This window comes from Gopherus evgoodei, chromosome 10 (genome assembly GCF_007399415.2).
Source record: "Gopherus evgoodei ecotype Sinaloan lineage chromosome 10, rGopEvg1_v1.p, whole genome shotgun sequence".
Taxonomy (NCBI): Eukaryota; Metazoa; Chordata; order Testudines; family Testudinidae; genus Gopherus; species Gopherus evgoodei.
The window spans coordinates 20533017-20548912 of NC_044331.1; the positions used below are offsets into that span (position 1 = coordinate 20533017).

At 40.0% G+C, this 15896-nt stretch overlaps 2 protein-coding genes across 3 annotated transcripts in view; one reads left to right on the forward strand and one right to left on the reverse strand.

Annotated features, from left to right (window-relative positions):
* FGF7 (fibroblast growth factor 7) overlaps nucleotides 1–9018 on the reverse strand; it is a 99857-nt gene extending 90839 nt beyond the window's left edge. Inside the window, exon 1 of the mRNA XM_030577366.1 lies at nucleotides 8813–9018. The gene's annotated coding sequence lies outside the window, so the exon portion shown is untranslated. The remainder of the gene's footprint in view (nucleotides 1–8812) is intronic.
* FAM227B (family with sequence similarity 227 member B) overlaps nucleotides 1–15896 on the forward strand; it is a 213552-nt gene that overhangs the window by 132116 nt on the left and 65540 nt on the right. The gene's annotated exons all lie outside the window — the stretch shown is intronic.

The following is a 15896-nucleotide window of genomic DNA, read 5'->3' on the forward strand; positions in this document are numbered from 1 at the left end:
TCACAAAGCAATATTGTATCTTCTGATATGTAAATCTTGTTCTATAGGTCTTTATAGGAAAGATATATAATATTTTTGTCCATCCGCCATGTGATCTATCTGAAAACATATGCCCCCTAACTGGAATTCCTATTTGCATAACTTGCTATCTCCACATGATTGTACTCATTTTGTTTCTTCTTGTAAAAAGAAAAATATTGCCAGAATGGAAAAATTGTGAAATTTTTGTTATACTTAATTTTTAAAATTCACAATTTCAAATAAAACCACACTTTCAGTGTTTCTTTTATATGACTTTTGGTTACATATTGTAACTTGTAAGTATTTCTTGACATGTTGTAAGTTTAACACAAGATAACTTTCTGTATACTAAATCCCTGACTTAAAACCAGGAAAACAAGAAACTGCTAAATAAAGTTTAAAACAATGCACTTAATCTATATCCTACATTTTATAGCAAATTGAGAGTTTGAACTTCCGTGTCCTCAACTCTCACTGAAATGGAAGTTGCACATGAAGGAGGCTTGCAGGATCAAGCCCAAAGACCAGGGCCGGCGCTTCCATTAGGCAACCCTAGGCGGTTGCCTAGAGCGCCAGGATTCGGGGGGCGGCATTTTGTGCGCTTCCCACGGGGCGCATGGGAGCTTCCAGTTCCGCTCCCATCGTGCCGCCGAAGAAGGACCTTCTGCCGACATGCCGCGGAAAACAATGGCAGGCAATTGAGCAGCTCAATAACTACAGCTGTTGCCTGCGGCATTTCGGCGAAGGGTCCTTCTTCGGCGGCGTGATGGGAGTGGAACCAGAAGCTCCCGCGCGACCTTTGGGAGTGCACAAAATGCCGCCCCCCGAATTCTGCCTAGGGCACCAGAAACCCTGGCACCGCTCCTGCCAAAGACTACCCAGTGCAGGGGCAGCTCCAGGCCCCAGCACGCCCAGTGCATGCCTGGGGCGGCAAGCCCTGAGGGTGCTCTGCCGGTTGCCGCGAGGGCGGCAGGCAGGCTGCCTTCGGTGGCTTGCCTGCGGAGGGTCCGCTGGTCCTGCAACTTGGCTCCTGCAGGAGGTCTGCCGAAGCCGCGGGACCAGCGGACTCTCCGCAGGCAAGCTGCCGCGTGCTTGGGGTGGCAAAATGCCTAGAGCTGCCCCTGACCCAGTGACAGGATTTGCATGAAATATTTTATCCCCTGGAATAGATTAAGGATGTGTTTTCACCTTTAACACTGAATTTTCTTTCTTTGGATGACACTGCTGCTTTCGAGGAGACAAACAGATCTTTACAATTTTTGGTTATTAAAAAATTGTATGAAATTTCTCAGATGAGGGATGTTAACTCTAATGGTTCTGGTCAAATTCCTACTCAGGTAGTTACAGTAGGGCCTACATTTGCCATATGCTTTTATTTGAATAGTCTTTACTTTCTGTTTCAAACCATTACGGAGCATTACTATGCACTCTGAAACTCTTGCTGCTCTGTTCATACATACATGCATACATTTAAACGATGAGTAAACTCCTGCTGCTCTGTTCATACATACATGCATACATTTAAACAGTTTGTCATGTATTCCCTATCATATTCTTTACTTTTATGGAGTTGGTGATATTTAATAGTTGTAAAGCATTTGAAATCTGTATACTATGCAGACATTATAGTTCTAATTGTAGTGCTGTATGTACAGGATAACATGAAGTGAGTGGAACAGTTGACTGGAAGTCAGAATTTTAGGTTCTAGTCCCGGTTCTGTATTTTTATTTAAAATGTCGTATCAAGTCTTCATTCTGGCCCTCATTATGAAAAGGGAAGGAAAACTGGCAGACCTCTGGCAGGAGGCTGCAGTATTAGGAATGTGCTGCTTCTATGGCATCAACCCCTTTGGATCCTGTAGACACTCTTCCATCAGGATACAAATCTGTAGCTGAGAAGATGGGCTGAAGGGAAGGAGTATGGGACATACTACACTGTGCATCATCTCTATGTGCACACCCCTCCTCTAACTCCACAAGGATTCCACTCAAAAATTAATTCACAGAGTATAAAATTTGGATGATCCAATTTTTCTCAAAATTTCTCAATGTTTGGGAACAAAGCTGGGTTCATCTCTACCTAGGTTTCCCTATGATTTAGAAGAGATGCCAATGTATACCTAACTATGCCCTTTTTAACCTAATTACACAGTAACGCTTTGCTCATGTCTCTTTCTCTAGATAGCTAAACAGCTTTATATGACCATTTTTCTAAGTTGGCTTTTTGTAGATGTGAAATATTTTCATCAAATTCCTCTGAAAATTTATTGTAGCAAATGTGATATTGTTTCCAGCTGTTTCTATCCAGAACTGATATTAAACACTGGAAGATAAGAGACAACCAGATCATTTTCTCTATCAGTCTGACGCTAACTCCTGGGAATTAATAACATTCAGAATGGATGTCAGATTGCAGTTGGAAAAACTAGAGTCAGAGATCTCAACCAGCAGCAGATGTGAAAGCAGAACACTGATCCAATTATTACCTAGCGCTACAAAAACTGGAAAAATATTCTGGAGGCCAACAGAGACAGTCATTCTTTCTGGGTGGCCTATTCGTCTTGTCTCTGACTGAGCTCCATTTCAGAGCGTCATCCATGAGGAAAGTCTTTGGGTCACAAGGACCCATTAAAAATTCAGCTACCAAGGAATTATACTATTCTGTCTCAATACACATTAGACTTGGTCTTCCTGTCCATGTTGACATAAAATATAAAAAATGCATAGAAAGAGACAACCAGATTCATTAACATTCTCTTTAGTGACACATCCTAAGGGGATAACACAGCTGTTTCAGCACATTTCCATATCATTGCTTTGCTTTCATGTGGACTGACACTTCTAGTGATGTGAAATTATAACAATGAAAGAAGAGGAAACCCTATCCCCATCATTCACTCACCAGAAGCAATTGATCCAAAGCACTGAATGCTAACCACAGACTTTACGTAATGCTTCAAATTATCATTAATGATATTACTTGTGGGATGAAAATATTTCAATCAAGGCAAACAGCTGTAGGCTAGGTACATGTTTGCAGAAGTAATGAGTGCATTTTACTCTTACCCATGTCATCTGTAAATTATATTGCATATGTTTTCAGTGGTTTTTGAGGGCATCATATGATGCAGAGATTTTTTTTTCTATGTCCACACCTACTTTTCCTAAACAGACACCACTCTTAACAGTTTGTTCAACACATTGGACAGCATCTCACCAGTGATGATTCTTTTGAAGGCACAGACTGCTGCCATGACTGAAAACCCATAAAGCATGCTTCTAAAAAAAAAAAAAAAAGTCTGCCAGACAACTCTCATAGCATTATATGGCTGTAAAAGCAACAGAATGCTTTAATTATGGGGAAGAAGGGGGAGGAGGGAGAAAGGAACTACTGCTGAAACTGAAATAATTTTTCACGTAAAAAAAAATCTGCTCTAGAAGAAAATCCCTTTAAGCACAGTGCATACTCCTATGTTAAACTTGGGTGGAGGGCTACAAAGAAGTGCAAACAAAATATCTACTTCTAATAGAAGTTCTAGGAGTTCTAGAAAAGGCAATAACACTCAGGAGGTATTCCATGTCACTACGTAGGATCAGTTTCCTTGACTTGCATTCAGAACTGGCAAATCTTGTATTTATAGTTGAATCTCAGTAGCTCAGCTGCCCTAAAATCTGCTACCATGCTCGTAAACTGAGCAGACAAACAACAATCTGATGCTCTTGTCCTCAGGGGGCTGATCCAATATTTATTCTCTCATTTGGGCAGTGGCTTGGAAAAGATGGATAGCATGAGGCTGAAAAGAAATATTTGAATGCATGCAACTACCGTCAGGTAGTTGACAAAATGTTGTGGGACTCTGGACACCTCTTTATTGGTTCTACCGTGATCCTTTCATTTGAGTGTCTAACAGGACTTTGTGGAAGGTTTTTTTGTTTGTCTTCTTTGTAGCAGAATTCCTTTTCAAAGCTCACTGTGAGCTTTTAGTTCTGTGACTTTTATCTGTATATTACTTCTTTGGAGAATGAAACTAGCCTTTAAGACACACATGATCTGTCAATAAAAATTTTTAAAAGCGCCATCATAGGGAATAGAACCTTCTCTCTATAGGAGTGACGGCAGCAGCAACTGTGGAAACAATGCAGCCAATGTAGCGGGAAGAACAGATTATGATTTGACAGTTCCCTTCAGCAAGGACATTGTGAGTTCTACTATTCAACTGATATAGAAATGCAATTCATCGTGAATTGAATACTATGCAAATGCCATAGGGAGGCGTTTGCCTCCCATAAGATGACGTCTCTGTTTATGAAATTGATGTATGCATGTATCTGCAATTTATTCTTTAACTTTCCTAGACAAAATTATGAAGGTTACAAGGTTTATTTTTTTAATCAATTAGATGCAAAATTAGCATACTGAGTAAAGGAAGGGTGCAGCAGGGGAGATGTGTATGTTAGCCCTGGAAAACAGATATGGACCTGTGTTGCTCTACTCTCCTGGTCCTTTTTATCAGCTTTTTCTGCCTTTTTTTTGTGCCCCCCGCCCCCCCAGCAGGGTAGTTGGGACTAAGGAGTTAAGTTGCCAGGTACTGAAAATGGCCTAGAATGAATCTTAGGTGTCACTTAGGATTTAACTCAAATGTGAGATGCTTTTGAGCTGCAACTGCTGTAAGAACTGTCTCCATCTGTAGGAGGGCTTGTTTGAAAGAAAGACGAGATTTATTGCAGAATTTTGCCTCTGCTGTATATTTGATGACTTTTCCCCCAGTCATTAAAAGGGACAATGGGCAAAACAGTTGATCTCCAACCATCTTGCACTAGATACTATGGATATGTTTAATTCATTGCTCAAGAAAAAAACACAGTGCAAAATAAAATGGATGATATCAACAAAACTAGTATTAGGAATCTGAGAATCAGTGTGAGAACCTGAGAATATGTAATCCAGAAAGCTGGAAGTGGTTCTTGTGCAATAGTCTGGGAATATTGAATTGGCAGGAAGAATGAAGATTGATTTGTGCCAGGAGACATCTAGGGAGAAGAAAACGCATCTGGTCCCCAAATTTGTTATTGTACATGAATCCTTACCAATGCAGAATGAGACGTGTTGTAAGAGGGACTTTGATGGCTGCTAATGCTGTAATTGGGAACTGTCCAGATTCCTTTTTGTTTCTCACAAAGAGAAGTCAAGGCTTCTCTAGTGTAGTACAGCAGACGTAGGGCTTGGGATTTAAATCCATTTATTCTTTTGGCTTCCAGGGCTTTGTATTTATTTATTTCTATTTATTTCTACTTGCTATCAACATGTTCAGTGTATCTTTTGAAGATCTTGCATCCACAGATGACATGGCATATGATTATCCTTGAGATCGCATGTATTGCCACAATTGAGATTAGCAGAGACACTTGCACTGGGTGGGCCTTTATTATAACTGAGAGGGAGATGGTAGGGATTTTTCTGTAAGAGATCCTAGACTTTTGAACTCTAAACTCCTACCCTTGTTTAGCCAGAGCCTAGGTTTATCATTATGGGCATGCTGCAATGGCCATCTATTTTCTCAAGCTATTGAGAAGGGGAGTCGGCTAGGGGCTGCAGTGGTTATATTCCTGAACTATCTGCTTGCATTTATAGAATTCTGGGGAGATTTAATTTTATGGTATAGGCACCTAGAATTTCAGATTAGCACCTACAGGGTTTTATACGTTCAAAGAAATAAGCACATGTGTTCTTCATGCTTTCTCTTTAATATCTTTCAAAAACCTCTTCCATGCCTGCAGTACCACGTTAATGACAGAGAGTCTCAAAAATGGGTGATTTCTGACCTCTCCTCCTCTGTTCATTCTTGAATTTCTAGCCACATTTCTGATATCTCCTTTTGGATATGTAGCCACCAACTTGCACTTAACCTCTTCAGTACTGAATTTACCTTTCCTCCTAACCCCTCTCTTGTGCCACTAGTTTTTATTTCCATTGGCATCTAAGCTACCAAGCAGGTGGTCATGGTGAACTCTGTCTTCTGTGGAGTATCAAGTCTGTTGCTTCTTTCTTTTTGATGTGTACCTCATTCTGAAATGTAACTAGTTAGAAATTGAACCTTCCTACTTAACACATCTGTTTTCTTTTTGTATTCAGAGTCTGATCTATTTATTTTAATGACCAAAAAATATTTGACTAATGCCAAGCTTTTGGAATGCAAACAGCTCTGGGAGAACAAATTGGCCAATGCATAATCGGCAAAGGTTTTCTCTGAATTCCATTAGCAGGACCCTGCATGATTCCATAGTTTTCAAATGATGTAGTTACATGCGTGGAAGGCAATAGGGTGGAAAAGGTGTAACTCAGAGCCTTAACTGAAGACATCGGTGGTTATACAGGGTAGACTGAGACAAGCATATAAAATCTTTATTACTGGTCATCACATAAGAACTAGAAAAATACATCTTGACTTTCAAGTCCTTGGTTGAGTTTGCAGGGTTGGCCTTGGAAGTAAGTTATTTGTTTTCAAAACACACAGGAAGCAGATGTATTTATACAAAAAGGGAAGTTAAAGGGCTCCAAAGCTGCTTCAGAATTTTTTTAAAAATTTTGTTCAGGAAATGGGCTGATATTTATTATTTTCTTTTTAGATTCTTATTTGAGGGCTAATACTTTACTCTTACTCATATTGCCTGTACCTTCTCAGGTATTTCCTCTATGACTTCTATAACTATTCCAGTGAAAATTACGACAACCTGCTTTTCTAATATTTTCTAAACTGAGAGTCTACTTCTTCTATCTACTTCTGTTTTTCGAGAGTTATGCATCTTGTTTAGTGATCTAATAGGTTTGTGATGCACTGATATTGAAGATACCGTGGCAAAATTTAATTTTCTTTTTTCCTGTAGATCATCTTAAATAATTCACTATATTGCTCTTTCCTGTTTGCTTATCATAGGGTAGTAGGTCATTGTGCCTAGCTATGCCCTTTGTGGTTGATTATTTTACCACATTGTGCAGTTGACACAATGAAGCTGTACAACTAGGAAGTTGTACAGTATTTTTCTTTTAAATGATGTGAGGGGCTTTTGCCAGTATAAGCTGTTTTAGGATATTATTCCTCGATGAATTCTCAACATTCCATTTTAACTCTCTAGTAAAATGCCACTTTTTGACTTCTCTTACTTATGTCACTCAGTTGTTCACTATTCTCCTCTCCACCATTTAACCATATAGTCTATTGCTTTCTTGTGATGGAAAAAACTTCCTGCAAGAGCACTGTGATTATTTTAACTGCATTAAATATATGCTTTAATGGTCTTTATGACACTTGGCATCTGGCTGTTCAATATGAATTGTATCTGCTACAGTGGTCTGGTCAATACATATGTACCTTGTATTAATTTTAATTTTCAAATCTGTATTTAGCCAGGACAGACAAGGAACACCTAGGGTGAAGTATTCATTAATATGCAAAAAGAAACTCCTCCAAAAGGGATGTCTGGTTAGATTCACAATGAGGGGTGAGGGTAGGGATTCTTTGAAAGGCGTCAAAATGTTAAAGAAAACCTTATGGTGTGGTTTCTAATTAGCTTTTATGTGAAAACTTTGCGTATCCAATTTAATGGACTTGCCTCTTAAGTTCAAAGGGTTTTCTTTCTTTTAAAAATGATTGAAAGTACTTTGGAAGTAACAGACATGCCATTAAGCACGAAGAAGGTAAAGATTGTATATCTGCAGAAAAGAATTACAGTAATTAAACTAATTAAACTAAACCAAGTTGTGACTTTGAAATAAAATTGTACTTGTGTGTTGATGTCTGGACCAAAATGGTTTACATGTAGTCAACTTATGTATGTAAACTTAACACCTAGATTCTCAAAAGACACACAAACTCTTGCAAAAACATCTTAGTTTTGTCACCATTTACACATGCCAGTTCAACACCGTATTTCATTAACTCTTCACAGAGCAGGTCTAGGTGACAGGGGTGAAATTCTGGCCTCATTGAAGTCAATGGCAAAACTCCCACAGACTTCAGTAGGGCTAGGATTTCATCTATTATGCTGAAGGTGTTTTAAGGATCCTTATCCAAGCAAAGCACTAGTTGACTTCATTGGGAATTTTGCTTGTGTAAGGTTTTTATTATCCAGACCTACGAGGGAGACATACAACAGAGGTGGAAAAAGTTTGAAATAATTGTAATAATCCTATAATACTGTTAATGGCAGCATTAAGCCTTAATACATTTCAGGTAATTCAAAATTAACATGACAAGATTCAGAATTCTTTTAAAACTGGATACTAGATACTGTACTCTTCACTATTTTGCTAAGAATGTTAAGTACATATAAGATTGTTTCAGTAAATGTAATGACATGGCAAAGCAAAAACTCTTATATGCATGTCTGATAAATAGACTTGGAAGGGTTAGATTTGTATCTGCACGTTACTACATGTCAATTTCACCATAAATGCACAAACTGATGAAAAATACTTTGCATTGATAATAGTCTATGTTTACAGATAGGCGAAGTAAGAAAATGCTTCTTGAGAAATTATTAGAGTTTGATTTAAGGATATTTACTTTGTATATTTTGACACATCTGCTTCCTCCCTTTCTCCCTCCAACCCCTGATGCTATAAATTCAAGATGTGGGATAATGCAACAAAATCAAATAGTTACTGTGATAATCTCCACACATTATCTGCATTAAATGCAGCAAATGTTTATAGTGGTTTATGTCTTTGTTTTATCATAACAAATTTTGCATCCAAGAATCCATATAATACATTTAAAAAGTTGATACTTACTACTGTGTGTTTCTATTGCTTTTCTTCTTCCTCATTTTTCCACTTCACTCCACTTCTATTATCCTTGTTAGAAAATGAGTCCTGTTGAAGAGAAAGTGCTAAATCCTCAGGAATAAATGGGTAATCAAATAAAAGAGAGCTTGCAAGACCCTTCTTTACAGAACGACTTGTTGTAAAACTACAGCTCTACTCTGAAAAGTGACTGTAAATATGGCATCGTGGGGGGTGTCTATAATTATTATCTCTTAATGACTTCCAGATCAACTTTGCTTAGTTTGCAAGTAAACTTTTTCTAACTGCTTTCTCTGCAAACTCAGCTTGATCTAAAAATCAAGCTGTGCTAATGCTACTGCTGCTTCAGGAGCCAGTAATAAAAGGTTCTGTGGGCTGAATTCTGTCCTCAATTGCATCTGTCAACCCCTTTGTCATCAAATGGTCTGCAATAAGAATTTAATTAACGATTCTGCTAATAAACATATCAGAATTAGACTTTGCCTACACATGGAATGATTCGTGATTATTCTTGATTAACGCCATGTTTAGACATTTTTTCTATTCTGGAATAAGAGTGCCTTGTTCCTGTTTAACAGGGCTCCCTGACTACTGGGGCGGCTGGCTCCAAAAGCTGTAGGAGTCAGGCAGCCCAGTGAGCCAGCTGACCCAGAAATCTGGAAGCCCTGGAGTCTCTGGTCCTGGGTCAGTCCATATGGCAGGACTGACTGTGAGCTGTAGATCCTGGAAACCTGTGCCAGGACTTCCAGAGCCAGGAGTCTGGATGCCCTGAAAATCCTGGCTCAAGTGAGCTCTCAGGCAGGGACGGCTCCAGGCACCAGCGCAGAAAGCAGGTGCTTGGCGCAGCCAAGGGGAAGGGGCGGCACGTCCGGCTCTTCGGCGGCAGGTCCCTCGGTCCCTCTTGGAGGGAAGGGCCTGCCGCCGAAGTGCCACTGAACAAGAAAGCAGCACAGTGGAGGTGCCACCGAAGTGCCGCCGATCACAATCACGGCTTTTTTTTTCCCTGTCGCTTCGGGCAGCAAAAACCCTGGAGCCGGCCTTGCTCTCAGGGCTTCCAGGCTCCCTGCCACAGAGCCAGCAGTCTAAACCTTGAGATCCCCATCTAGAGACAGGGCTTCCAGCACTGCCTGGCAACTAGGTCCCCAGCTTAAGAGTTGGGCAGCCCTGTGAATCAGCTGGCCTGGTAGTCTGTAAACCCTGGGGATCTTGGCCATTGGGCAGACCCCAGACCCACAGTGCCTAGGAACACTGGGGTCTCAATTCCTAGGCAGTCCTACAGGCAGACTGCTAAGGAGCTGGGCAGGCAGGTTTCCACTGTGTGTCCGATGGGTAAATTTTGAAACCTGCCTGATAGGTTCCTTTGGAAGATTAGTCAAAATTGGCAGGTTTCTTAAAAAAAAAAAAATTACTTTCAAAGGTCTGCCTTTTCCTTCAGAAAATTTCTGACGCAACTCTACTACTCATCTCATGGCTGAATCCATCCTTTGTCACCATATAGCAGCCAGCAGATTAACAATCAAACTAACATTTGTATGCATAATATTCATAAAATAACACAGGCATTTTGCATGTCTTTTGCACACATGGCTTCTGGAAAAGACAAAAAGCAGAAAGGGTGGTGGGGAGAAGAGCCCAACAGCCATTTTTTTTAGAGAAATAGTAGTTAGGTCTTACAGCATGTATGGACTATTTTTTAAATGGTTGCTATAGAGCTGTAGCTCTTTTTTGCTGTGGAAGTTAATGGGCCAGGAAGAAGCACGATGGGCTTCTACACTAAAGGAGTGAGCTGTAACCTGTGTTTGATTTTTTTGGCTGCATCTGTCAACATTCCTAAAATAGAGAGAAGGTGTGACAAGACAGCTAAGGGGTTAGAGGGTCTAGATTTAAAACCCTTTTTATATTTAATTTTGTATAGCTGATTATTATTATTTGTATTATGGTAGTTCCTAAGAATCCTAGTCATGGACCAGGACAGCTAGGCACTATACAAAGACAGAACAAAAAAACAATCCCTGTCCCAAAGAGCTTACAAGCTAAGTATAAGACAAGAGACAACAGATGGATACAGACAGATGGCAGAGTACAAGGAAACAACAAGGCAATATTAATCAGCGTGATAGGCTGTGGTGTCAACACTCCAATAGCCTAACAATTATCAAGATTTTTGTAGGTATCATGGAAAATGAGAGTTTTGAGTAGGATTTTGAAGGGGGATAATGCATCAGTTTTGCAAATGTTTATGGAGGAGCTCCTCCCAAAAGGGGACAGCATGAGGAAAAGCATGAAGGTCCTTTTGAAATTTTAACAATTGGGTGATGGAAGCTGGCATCATGGGACAATCGGAGGCAAGAGGTGACATTTTATTAGTGAATGAGAGGTGATAGGTGGAGTGGGAATAAACTGTAAAGAGCCTTGAAGTAGCTTATGTTTGATGTGAAGCCAGTGGTGGGATGAAAAAAGGGGGATGACATGGTCAAAGTGATGGGCTAGGAAGATAATCTTTGCAGCAGCATTCTGAATGGATATGAGCAGGCCACTATTCTACTGGTCAAGGCCACAGGAAAGGATGTTGCTGTAAGTGAGTTGTGAGATGATGAGAGCCTGGATGAGAGTTTTTTAGTTATGTGGATGAATAAGAAAGTCCATATCTTACAGATGTTATGCAGAAAGACTCTGTAGATTTTAAACATAGTTTGGATGTGAGGACCTAGAAAGAGGTCTGAATCAAAGATGGCACTCAGGTTACAGACCTCAGTGTTAGGCAGCACAATGAGATTGTCCACAGTGATCAAGAAAGGAGGTACTGGGGAAGGTTGAGGGAGGGGACATAAGAGCTATGTTTTAGTCATGGCAAGCTTGACATGATAACTAGACATTCATGAGGGGATGTCAGAGAGACAGGCCACATTTTTAGTTTGGAAAGAAGGAGACAGGTTTAGGGGAGAGAGTGAGATCTGGGAGTTGTTAGCATAGACATAGTTGAATTTGAGTTTACAGATGAGATTGCCCAGTGATAAGTAGTAGAGGGAAAAGAGAAGTGGACCAAGAACTGAGCTCCACAGAAAGCTGGAGGGGGGATGAGGAGGATGATCTGAAGGAACAATTAGAAAGGTAGGAAGCGAAACCAGGAGAGGCCAGTCACAGAAGCTAAGGGAAAACAAGATTTCAAGAAGAGGAGCATAGATTATGGTGTTGAAGGTAGCTGTCACATCAAGGTGAATGAGAATGAAGTACTGGTTCTAAGCTTTGGTTAGGAAGAGGTCATTAGAGATTTTAGCAATAGCAGTTTCAGTGGAGTGCAAGGTGTGGAAGCCGAATTGGAGAGGGTCTAAGATAAAATAGAGGTGAGGAACTCCAGCCAGCAATTGTAACTGCATGTTCAATGAGTTTAAAGGTGAGAGGGGTATAGCTGTTATGATGGGAGTGACTAAAACATGTTTATATTGTGAGGGGAAAGAATCAGAGGCAAGTCAGAGGGAGGGGCTGAGACCGAGTATGAGGAAGATCAGTAAATGGAATGGGACAAGTGGAGGAGAAGAGCAGACAAGAAACATCTACATCTATGACATGGGGGCAGGAGGAGGGGAGATGTCATGATGTATTTTGTTAAGTCTCTTGGAAGAAATTGGCAAGATTCTCTGTGGAAAGAGACATGGGGAAAGGGAGGGTTTGAGGAGGGAGTCAAAGGTATTTTTGTCTTTTTTTATTACTGTACAGTATTTCAGTAAAACTAATTGCCTTCATGATGTCTCTTGTTTCTTACATTGAATTAATTTCCTCATACTTAAGTATCTGTTTGTTCCTCAGTTTTAGTGTCTGTCTCTCTTCTGCTGTATACTTTCCCTATACAGTAACTCCTCACTTAAAGTCATCCCAGTTAATGTTGTTTCATCGTTACATTGCTGATCAATTAGGAAACATGCTCATTTAAAGTTGTGCAATGCTCCCTTATAACGTTGTTTGGCAGCTGCCCGCTTTGTCCACTGTCTGCAGAAAGAGCAGCCCATTGGAGCTAGCTGCTGGGGGCTTGGAACCAGGGTGGACTGGCAGCCCCCCTGCTCCCAAAAGTTCCCTGTGAGGCAACCACCCAGCAGGCTATCAGTTGCTGGCAGTTCAACTGTCCCTCTCCCCACTGCCATGTACTGCTCCTGCCCTCTGCCTTGGAGCTGCTCATGGGAGCCTCCTGCTTGCTGGCGGGGGGGGGGAAGAGGGGGCTAATGTCAGGGTGTCCCCCTCCCCCCTGTTCCTGCCCCTCGCTTACCCCTTCTCCATATAGAGCAGGGTGGGGACATGACAGGGCTCAGGATGGAGAGAGCTTGCTGGCCGCAGCTGCTGTCTCAACTTACTGATATACTTAAAAAAGCAATGTACTTAGAGTGGGGTCCATGTACTTAAAGGGGAAATGTGCATCTCTCTCTCTCACACACAGGGTGTGTTTCTCTGTCTCTACCTGACATGCTGTCTCCCCTCCCTTCATTCGTGCCGCCTTGTAAAGTGTGAGCTTACATTAACAACAATGTGTTAACCCTTAAGGGCTCAGCCGAGTGTGTGTGTGTGTGTGTGTGTGTGATTTTTTGTCTAGTGAAAAAAATTTTCCTGGAACCTAACCTCCCCTATTTACATTAATTCTTATGGAGAAATTGGATTTGCTTAACGTTGTTTCGCTTAAAGTCATATTTTTCAGGAATATAACTACAACATTAAGTGAGGAGTTACTGTACTGTTTTCTTTCCCTTCTATTTAGTAAATCTGTCTTTTTAATGTGTTTGATTTTCTTTCCCTCTATTTCCCCCTCTTCCTCTTGAGTGTGCTTGCTGTTTTGGCCTTTTTCTCCATTCATCCTCCCATTTCTTCCACTACTTCCTTTAATACAACTTTATCCTTTCTCAAACATCTGGCTGCTTTTTCCTTTTTTATTTCTTCCTACCTTAATTGCATTAGCCCATATTTGCTAATGTAAACAGTCTAATGTAGCCTGCTAAAATCCAAGAACCTCCAGTGGATTTTGGATAAATATTAGAGGATTTTGAATCCATAAATGTTGAAAAAATGTAAGCTTTGAATTTACCTCTTTGTTCAATAATTATAAAGTTCAATAAGAGCACTATCCTGAGGAGTGCTGAACAGATGAAAATCCTATCGTCCATTAAACAAAATGCTGTCTAGATATTTGGGACTTATGTAACTGAGCATATATACATTTGTATCCTTTCTAAACTAATGTAATTATTTTTCATTTTAAAAAGAGGCACCAGTTATCATAATTAGTCAAAATAATGAAAAATTAAGATAAGAAACATAAACAAATGTGCACATTATTACAGCTGGCCCAATCTTTTATGATCAGCATAATTGTGGGACTTTAGTATTTCAGCAGAAACATAAATGTGCAACGGCAACTACTCTTTCAAGTTGATTTAGAAAATGGTAGATCTGTTTTCAAGAGTGCGTGTTGTAAAAGCCGTGGAATAGCTATCTTTTCAGGCATAGCTTTATGTTCAGAGGCTTTTGTCTTCAGGCATTTAATCTTGAAGAGGTTATCTCATGTTGACTTTCTGCAGTCCATCATCTGTTTTGTGAGCTGGGTTGCTGTCAAGTTCAAAGAGACTTTTTCCCAAATATAGTTCTTCATATTGCGGTTGTTCTAACTGAGGACATTTTCTCTCACTGCAAACTGTTTTGTATTTCTTTACGGCAAGTGAGGCATTCTAGTGGTTAGTTGTAATTTGTTTTCTTCAGTGGATTTCCTGTCATGCACAAATGTAAAGTTTTCTTCACCCTTGGTCCAAGACTTTTGTTTTCCTTGCCTGTGTGCATCTGTGTTTGCCTTCACCACAGGTCATAAAATATACTTACCCAGCTGATTCTCAGTGGATGCCTGACAAAAGCTAATGTACTATTCTTTAACTTAATTTGGTTTTACCATCATATTCAGGATCACAATGTCACAATGCATTTATATTTTTTCTTCTAGAGCAACCTTGATTATACTGTAGTTCAAATCTATCAGGTTATTTAAGACTGATCAAAAACTTCAGTGAATCATTCTGACAATTCCATTTAGTCCTGTATTTTCAGATGCTCTTCATGTTTTACTGCAACAAAGAAATTACTTCAGCTTACAAAAATAGCCTTATGAAGTGTGAGGTTTACACACACAATATGTCTGTGCACATGCACATCGTCAGTGTAACATACCTCTGCAGTGCCAGGTGCGATGCCTACATAAAAGTCCATCTGTCTACTTCCTGCTCCTAAGTACTCAAAGCTGAACACATTTCTACCAAAACTCTTGGTCTCCTTCTTTCTTCTTCAGCTAATTCTTTGGGCTGGCAGAGGTGTGGAGAAGGCAGGAGATAGTGTCTCAGAGACTTGGTATATTTCCTGTCTAGTGTTCCAACTCATGGAATGCTAGGACCAGTAGTCATGCTCCTGTTTAATTTCTATGAGCCATAATCATCCCCTATGTGAAAAATCGCTAAGGAGTCTGAACAGTTGGAAGGCTAAGTTACAGATTTAGTTGCTGCAGCATATAAAAAAAAGTCCCTGAAATAGGTAGAGCTAAGGATCCATGTTCCAATAATGGCAGTAGTGTTAGTGCTTTTGATAAATATGGTCTAATTTGCCAGGATACCTATTGTATATTCACAATAATATAGATTAATATCTCAAGATACTAGAAAATGGATTAAACATCCTTGGTTGTTGTAAACATACAACCTTTCACCAAGCAGAGTGACCAGATGTCCCGATTTTATAGGGACAGTCCCAATTTTTGGGTCCTTTTCTTATATAGGCTTCTATTACCCCCCACCCCCTGTCCCAGTTTTTCACATTTGCTGTCTGGTCACCCTATCACCAAGTGATATTTCATCTGCGGGGAAATTTCTTTGCATCACATTTTGTCAAGAACATTTTGTCTGGAACGTTTATCCCAGAGTAATTTAAATGGGATTTTAACTTGGGAATCTTATCCTACTGGAATTAAACATCACCCACAAAACCTATGACACAAATGTGATATCCCACAACACTATCTCTGTATTCAATAAAAAGTCTATAACAACAGGTC